Raw genomic sequence first — 8793 nt, forward strand, 5'->3', positions numbered from 1 at the left:
GGGGTTTAATTATTTTCATTCTCCATTTTCATTTCAGCCTTCCTAGTAATTTGTGCTGCCTTTGTTACCAGAACAAGGGAGACAAAGGATATTTGCCTTGTAGATTCCTTTAAGAAGCAGTTCTTTGTGCTGGCGAGAGCAGCCTGCCTGACAAGCTGCTGAGAGAGAAACCACAATTCCACACGGGTTCAGCCTGGAGCACACACCCAGGGAGACTCCTCACAGCCCCAGATCTCCAAGGGCAAGAAAGGGGGGCAGTCTTCTGGACCAGTCTATCTGAGAGAATTTCCAACAGGAAGGTCAATGCAAGCCTGGCCTCAGGCATGTATTATTTGTTGTTATAGACTATTCCCTGGTGTGACCAAAGCTGGACCACTAAGCTCTTCCTCCTTGATCACCAAAGATGCTTTTGATAGAGTTAGCTCATGGTGACAGCCACACTGGCTGTTTTGGAGGCAGGAGTTGAGGAGGGAATAACTTTGTCCTGCTGCTGAGCCTTGGTGCTTGATAAAACTGTGTCTGTGTGTTGAAGAAGAAAGAAAATCACTAGCCCTAATGGAAGAGTGGATTGTTTGAGACAGTTACAGACATCCAGGAGATCATTGTGTTTTCCTGTTGGAGTTAAACTGATGGTGCTGTTCCAAACTACACACACGGGAATGCTTTTTATTTTCATTTCCAGCTCAGAAAGCTTGCACCCACCATTTTCTCATTGGGAAATCACACTGTTTTCTGTACCTGCTTATCATAAAATAAGAGCCTGATTGCCCAGCATCGCTTTCATTCCAAACTGCTCATAAATTTAGGAGTGGCAACGGCAAAACTCTGTGGTATGTCAGTGTCAACACCCAGAAATCTGTGTGTCCTTTGTGCTTGTCCTCTGAGCTGGCCATAAATGCACAGGCCTTTTTTCAGACACCCATATTAACAAAGAATTCTTCCTTCAAAGATATTGGAGTACAACAGTCACCAGGCTCAGAGATACAGCTAGGTCTGGAGGGGGAGGAAAATAGATTGGTCTTTGTCATTAGCTGTCCAAACTGGGGCAGAGGAAGCTGAGCATTGGAGTAAGAGGTCATAAAAGAGCCCATGTGCATGTAGTTGAACTTACCTGCACTAAAAAAAAAAAAAAAATTAACAAAAATAGAGCTCCCTCAGAACTGTACAGAGAGGAATCTCTTTTATTAGAGGGGTTTATATGCAGTGATTACAGCATTAGTCTGGTGCTGGAAACAAAATACGGCTGTATGCATTAAAGGTATTGAAAATGGCTGGCTACTGCACAGATACAGCTGATGTTGTCAATACATTCATTATTCTGGAAACACCAGCAGGTCTTGTGCTTTGCTGCAATTTGCTGATGCTCTGCCTTTCATTCCATTTGAACCTGTTTCCCTTCATGTTAAATAATTTTTGAAAAGAGTTGGCTCTGGTGTTTCTAATGCCCTTAGCAGAGTTTGGAGGTCACTGTAGCAGAGCAACTAGTGAAGACAGCAGAATTCCAGCAGCAATTGAACTGCTTCCATGAACCACTCTTCATTGTGTCCTCTGGACATCTGTTGTGCTTCCTTAATGGGCACTGTTGGCTTTGCTCTTCAGGAACCAAGGAAAATATTCCCAAGTTCAAAAACACTCTGAAGTGCTGGTTAATTCACATCTAAATGCAGGTAGAAACACAAGCAACAAAATAGTTGGTAATGCTTTTCAGCAATTAACATGAGTGTGTACCTCCACCATTGAAGAGGAAACTTCACTGATCATTGACTGAAATTCCTTTTGCATCTCTTAAACAGCCTGAGCCACGCCACATGAGATGAGCCAGGACCTTTGAGTTTCTCAACACAATGGAAACAGGGCAGGAACACAGCAAGGGGATTGTGCTCCATGTCTTCTGTGCATACCTGGAGCTGGGAAGGAGCTTGTTTCTGGGGAAAGGACAATACAAAAAGTGCTTTCCAGAAGTTTCCAGCAGCTCTTCGAGAGAGTGAGTTGGTCTTTCACAGGAATTTTCTGCTTGAAAATGCTAGATGGTTTTTCCTATACAGTGCTGCAGACTCCTGCATGTTATGTTGTCATACTTGGCAGGAGGGCGAGGGGTAAAGAAGTGTTAAGTTATAATGTAAATTGAGTTTATTGCTGTCTGGCAGAATATTTTGGCAGCCTTTTGTGACAAAGCCTCTGCCACAAACACTTTTTAGCTCTTGGAACCAGGTCAAATCATTAATCTGGGTGTCTGCAGGGACATGTACAATGCTACAGCAGCTCCTACTGTCAGAAGATGGATGCATCCCTGGCTTCCCACTGCACACATGCACTTCTGACAATGTTAGTCAACAGGTTTTCCTAGCAAGAAAGATTATTGGGGCAGGAGGAAATGACTGATTCAAAAGGGTCTGCATTAAACAGCTGTTCAAACCATAATGTTTCCAGTTTCTCAGTGGCTCAGGACAGGCACCACATCTTTCTTGAGGCCATTAAAACTTAGCACAGGTCATTACTGATCTGCCAATCTGCCAGCTTCAAAGCAAGGAAGGGAATCTGTCCCAGTCTGGCCCTCAGAATTTCATGTTCCATATTCCTGTTGCCAGAAGTCAGGTTTTTCATCACAGACCCTCACAGACCCCTTAATGAACCCCAATGGTGTGATACCCACGGGGCACAAGGAGAAGTTGGCCAGTGGGTCTAGCAAGAGGATGGGCTCATCCCACACGTCCTCCTAGAAGGATCTTGCAGTTCACAGTGACTCTGTAGTAAGATGTGAAAATATCCACTGGGTTTTAGCAAGTGTTTCTGTCAGGATCCCTTCTCCATCATTTCAGATGAGGAAGGGAGGGAGAGAATGATTGCAGTCAACTGCACTTCTTTACTTCCTCTGGCCCCGTGATAGCAGCAGTAAAAATTAATGGGGCCACCGTGCATCTACAAGCCTAGCTGAGGATTTCTTTGACAGAGCTGCAGATGGAAGGGTTAACTACAGGCCTAAAACGGCTTCACTACTCAAATATTTTTTGGAAAGCTTTGAAATGGTATGCCATTGTAGTTTGTTTTTCGTTTTTTTAATTAACATTGATCATTGGCCATAGCAATTAATGCAATTACGTAGTCCAAAATAAAACATCCTACCAGATCTGTATCATATGCTAGTCCTCTCAGGAAAACAATTTGGCCACAGCAGAGTGAAGCAGTGGATTAGCCAAAGAAACCATTTCTCTTAAAAGGAATTATCATTTGGGGTCTTTTTTTAGAAAAAATGATACATTGCCTGCGTGTAGAGTCATAATCCATTTCCTTTTCAATAGGAACTAAGTATGTTTAATTACTGGGCTGTCATATTAACTATCCATTATTTTTATTTAAAAACATGAAATGAACATTAAAATTTAGGAAATTGTCTCAATATTGACATTTTCTCTTGGGATAAAGGTAGGATTTGAAGTTTCAGTAACTTTGGAAGGTGGAGGTTCAGCCACGCATTCATATTTGATTTTTCCAGTTAATTTCACTGACCAGAGAAGTTTACAGGAGCTGTAATTTTCCCAGTTCTGCATCCAAGGGATACATTGGGATACAGAGGCATGACCTGAGCATGACCTCCCACTGATCTATAAACTATATTAATATGACTGTGGGTAGTAGAGATTTGTATACATGAATCCAACTTTTTTTTTTTTTTTTCCCTCTGAAGTGTTAATCCTTTACTTGGAGCCCACATATGAAAGACTTGGCTTTTCAGGACCAGATCATGTGTTTTCCAGGCTGGTGGGCACCTCACAGATCCACTGGTGGGAATTTGTTACCATCAAGCCTGAAATGAGAGCTTAAATCTGGATTTGCCTGCGGGCCAAACCTTTTTCACAGTTACAATCCACATCTAAATATCAGTACTTTGATCTTCCCTGCTTCATGGACTCCACTCTTTTATTCTTAAAAGAGAATCAGCCAGATTTGTAGTGGAGATTACACCTCACCTCTTTGTGCCTCTGCTTGCAGGAACATCAAACCCCACCTTTTCCAATCTGTTCCCTCTCGCTGGGTGGTGGGGTGGGGTGGGAGGGTGTTCTGTGCCCTTCAGACAAACTCAGAGACAGAAACACAGGAGAGAAGACCTTCAGCTTCATTCTCCACCCCACAATTCCCAGGCTCTGCAGGACTCTAATGCCATTTATCATTCACTGATATAGTTACACCTGCACTCAGCCCAGCAACAATTTGCAGATCAACACAGTGGTTTCCAGCCCAGAGGGGCACATCAGGTCAAGGGAAACACTTTGCACATAGGTGGGGAGAAATCAATTACTAAATAAAAGTAATTCCTTCTTTCTCAAAACACTGTCTAAAAGAAAAAAAAACCAAAAAACTTCTGGGGTTTATATATATATTTTTACCAGTTTTAAAGTATTAAATAAAGCTGAAAAACCAAAGTGGAATATCATTTTGCCTGTCAACTTTTCTATTCACCAAAGCTGCTATGAGAAGGAGGAGGATTTGGCTGTATCTTCCACACCTGTTCTATACATATTTTTTAGTACTGCCAGCAAGCTGAAATATTTTATCTCAGTCATCCTTAAAAAGCACCTGAGTGATCCATGCACTGAGCTTTGGAATGGAACATAAAAAGATGGGTCCAAGGGGTTACCTGTGGTCTGTTTTCTAGGTCACTCATCTGGGGCATGAGGCACAGAGGAGTTTGACTTCTGTCTAACACACATTTGAATCGAAAGAGAGAGATCACAGAAGGAGCACAGAAAAGAGGTGGACTTTGTGCTGTGGGGCATTTGCAAGATGAATGGTGCCAAACCTGGAGGACACAAAATCAGGACATGCACTTGGCAGAAGGACTGCAACAGACAAAGCAAATGGCACCAGTCCAGCTGGAAATCTCTGGGGCTGTGAGGAGTCTGAGGCTGCTGCGTGCATCCTCCAGCATCCTCTGGGGCTGCAAGCCGGGGTCTTCAATAGAATCAAACTGAATTAGGTGTCAAAATCAGTGGAAATTCATTGTGAAACAGAGTCCTTTGGGGCTGCTTGCAGGCTCCATGAGATGTAGGTTTTAGTGGGCAGTGCCCAGAGCGCTGCCCAGGCAGGGCTGTGTTTGGGGAGGGCTCAGAGCATGGCGCCAGGAGAGGCTCTGAAAGTAGGTCACAGCTCGATGTGATGCAAACTCTTTCTTCTCAGGTTCATCAAGGCGTTCTTCCATGTGCTACTGAGGCAGGAGCAGCAATTCCTGGGCACACTGAGCCTCCCTGGTCCATCTCCTGCAGTGCCTGCCCTGGGGATGCTGGGGAGCTGGAGGCTGCTCCCTTCCTTGGGCAGCAGCAGGTGCCACATGTCACCGCACACAGGGCTTGGGTGATGGCCTGTGGCAGCAGACATCTCAGCTTTCAGCTCCTAGGATGCCTTTCCATGCTTCTTATCAGTGCCTGGCGCTGCTGTGATGTCCTGTGGCTCACAGAGCCACCCTGTGCTGTTTTACTTTCCATGTCCTGGCTGCACTTTTATCTCTCTGCCCTCATCAGGTGCTTCCTGGCTCAAGCATATGTGTTTTTCTGTGGGAAAATGCACTTTTTCTTAGTGACAAAGGCAAAGCTTGAGATAAACCATCTCAGTACAGCAAGATTAACAGAGGTTGAGAGAAAATAAATGTGTGGTCATCACCTGGTGTCAGAAGCGTCGAACAGATAGGAAGCTGAATGTCCCATTCACTATTTTTCTGGACAAGAGGCAAAAATGGCTGAAGAAATTGCAGTTGTGTGTTACTGGAAGAACAGTTGAGTGCTTCACCTCATCCCTTCACACCTGCAGGGAACAGGTGTAAAGACTGGGAGCTTCCCTTTCATCTCTAGGTTAAAATCTCACCCAGTTGTGGATGGGATATTTGTTCTGAATATCAATGGGGCTACTGCTCTTCATGATTCCAAATTTTCTACTCCAAGGATATGGAGATCTGACTGTCACCTTTCCTCTACAGTTATAGCCAAGGACTGAAACAAGCAGACCATGAATGAGAGATGGAATCATGAAGGCTCACCAGGAGAGCAGGTAAATTTACCTGTTCTCCACAGGATGAAAGAATGGAGCCAGTGTGACCATTTTCCATTGAAACTGGGTTTTGGAAACAAACAGTTGGCACCTAAATAAGTCTATTCACAGGAAACACCCATGTCTCATGGAAAATGTCAGTTTTTCAGATAGAGAAATGCATTAAAATGTCATATGTCAAAATACATCAAAGATATTTTGTCTGAACTAAAGCTGAGGTGAGGTTGTTTGCAAAAATTCAAGCAGGGAGAAATTTGGCTTCTCTAACTGAATAATTACTACAGCTGGCTTCATCCAGAGTACAGCATAACCGTGTCCTTTCTACACACAGGAAAACTCCTGAGATATCTGAGTGATGAAATTAAGGGAGAAACAGGGCACTGAGTGTTCTGGATAAAGTTGTTATCATTCCATCAGCTCTCTAAGAGCCTTCAGCCCCAGTGAGGCCAGCTGGCATTTCTTTCTCACTCTGCAATCGGCGCTGGAGGCATCAGGATTATCCCACGCAAGAGACACTTTCATTGAGCACGCTGCTCAGTGTAAATCTAGCAAGTGTTGCCCTTTTTTTATTCCCAGGTATTGTCACGTCACGCACGGATCGTTTGCCAGCTGCTGGTGCTGTGTTGGTGTGGGGGCAGACAGAGCTTGAAACAGGAGCTCCTGCGTGATGCTGTGCCAGGGCTGCTTCTCTCCCCATCCCTGGCAGCGCTGCAGGAGGGGCTGTGCTCACACCACCCCCAGCCTCAGCCCCCTCCCAGGTGGGGACACACCCCAGGGCTGCTCTGGGTCTCCCCAGGAAACCTGCCAAATTGCACAGGATGAATGCAGTCTGGAAAAATCTGTTTACTGTGATGCACTCATACAGCTGGAATGATTTAGCTGCTATTTCAAGCATACCATCCTGTAAATGTAAAGGGGCATCTTGAAATGCATTTCAAACACAGAAATGAGGGGCTCTGCTCTAGCTCATTTTCACCTGTGATGTGTCATCTCTTAAGTGGCCCCAATTTGCCAGACACCAGCAGGGAATTTGGTTTGTGAATGCCACTCCTGCAATTGTACATTCCAGTTATCCACACCATGGCCAGCAGCCTGCTCTAAATACACTGGGGTGTAACCCTGACCCTGACTAACAACACTAACAAAAGCTGTCCTGGACACCATCCCAGTGAGAGCTGTGCACAGCACTCTCAGTTTGAGGCAGGGTGAGCTGTGACAGAGCAGGTTCATCACAGCTATAGAAATCCTCCCCAAAACGGTGAGCTGTTTGCATCCTTTTTACACATAGGAAATCAACTTAGGCTGAAATCCCACTTGTTTATCCGGGGTTCCCTTCTCAATATCTCTGCCATAGAAACCTGACAGGAGCCTCCCAAATGGCTGCCTACGCAGAGGAGAGAGGAGACATCAGCAAGGACATAAGAGCTCCAGAGATGGAAACCTGGATGCAGCCCTGAAGATTAGAGCAACAGCATCATCCATAGTCAACTAGAATTTCTCTTCTACAGGCAATAAATATTGGATTATTTATTTTGCATCATGAGTGCCTTCTCCTCTCCTTTCTATTTTTCCCTCTGTATGGTAAGGAAAGAGCATATGATGAGTGTAGTATATTATAACTGAATATTAATCTCTTCTATTCAGTCAGTGCATGCATTCATTTATATGGATGATTTGCTAGTTTTGTTTGAATACACACACGCATATTTAAAAGCGAGGTTTATTATGAAAAATGCCCTCGAATTAACTCTTCTAAAAGATGCCAATATTATTGGCAAGAATTGCGTTTTATTTTCTTTGTGAATGTGCTGCTTCCTTAAACATTCATTTCTTTGGAAATCCAGTACTTTTCCAAATGCAAAGGCAGTGGTGATGAGCAACTGTCATTCCCACATTAAAAAGCAAAACCAAGCCTTGATCTTTCTGCAGCAGATTAGGGAAAGAGATAAAAATGAGATGAAAGCCCCAAATGTCTGTTCCACTAGGTTCGAGGCATTCTTTTTGTTTTAGTTCCGCACTCTGCCTCTTTAATTCCCCCTGGCTCAAATGCCAATTTTCTGCTATGTTGGCATGACTGCCGAAGAATTGCTTCTGTTAATAAACTGCACAAAATAGCTGAGCAATTAGGCAATTAAACTGTTTTAAATTTAATTTAAAACCCTGGCATTTTGCTAGGAGTACTTTTTTTTTTCTTTAATCCCATCTTTTTTGTGTGGTGGGAGGTAAAGGGTGAGCTGGAAGGGTGGGAAGGCAGCACAGGGATGAGGGAAGGGTCTGGTGTGATTGGAGTTGACTCAGGCAGATAAGTGTAAGGGCTGTCCACTTTGGGGAGCACATTCCAGCCCTTGTTCCTTATTAGAACAAGTAATTTTTCCCTAACATTTAACACACAAACAAGCTTAATCTGATTTCCATCCTGATCCCAGATGGGTATCATGGCTTGTAAGCAAATGATTTCAGGAGCTGCCTACCTGCTCTTGGCTGTTAATTCAAAATAAAAAGGAGTGCTGGAGAAAACACAGGAATTTCTGTGCCCGGGGGTGAGCAACCTGTTCTGCTCATCACTGTGTGCTCCCACTGCATTCAGGGGCACTTCTCCAAGTTACCTGAACTGTAGGAAAGTTTGTCCCTTGGGCTTATTTGACCTGTACTTACAGAGATTTTTTTTGGTACAGGTCAAGTTTGCATTTTGCTAAAGGCTCTCTTGCTGACTTGCCATTAGTGGTGGCACTGAGATTCATCCTTGCTGGAAAT

At 44.0% G+C, this 8793-nt stretch overlaps 1 long non-coding RNA gene across 1 annotated transcript; it reads left to right on the plus strand.

Annotated features, from left to right (window-relative positions):
- Nucleotides 1-7159: 7159 nt before the first annotated feature.
- LOC109022854 lies at nucleotides 7160-7574 on the plus strand. Its single transcript, XR_002002222.2, has 2 exons — nucleotides 7160-7297; nucleotides 7394-7574. It is a non-coding gene; the product is annotated as an uncharacterized LOC109022854 (long non-coding RNA).
- The last annotated feature ends 1219 nt before the right edge of the window (nucleotides 7575-8793 follow it).

Source organism: Parus major, chromosome 12 (assembly GCF_001522545.3).
Source record: "Parus major isolate Abel chromosome 12, Parus_major1.1, whole genome shotgun sequence".
Classification (NCBI taxonomy): Eukaryota; Metazoa; Chordata; class Aves; order Passeriformes; family Paridae; genus Parus; species Parus major.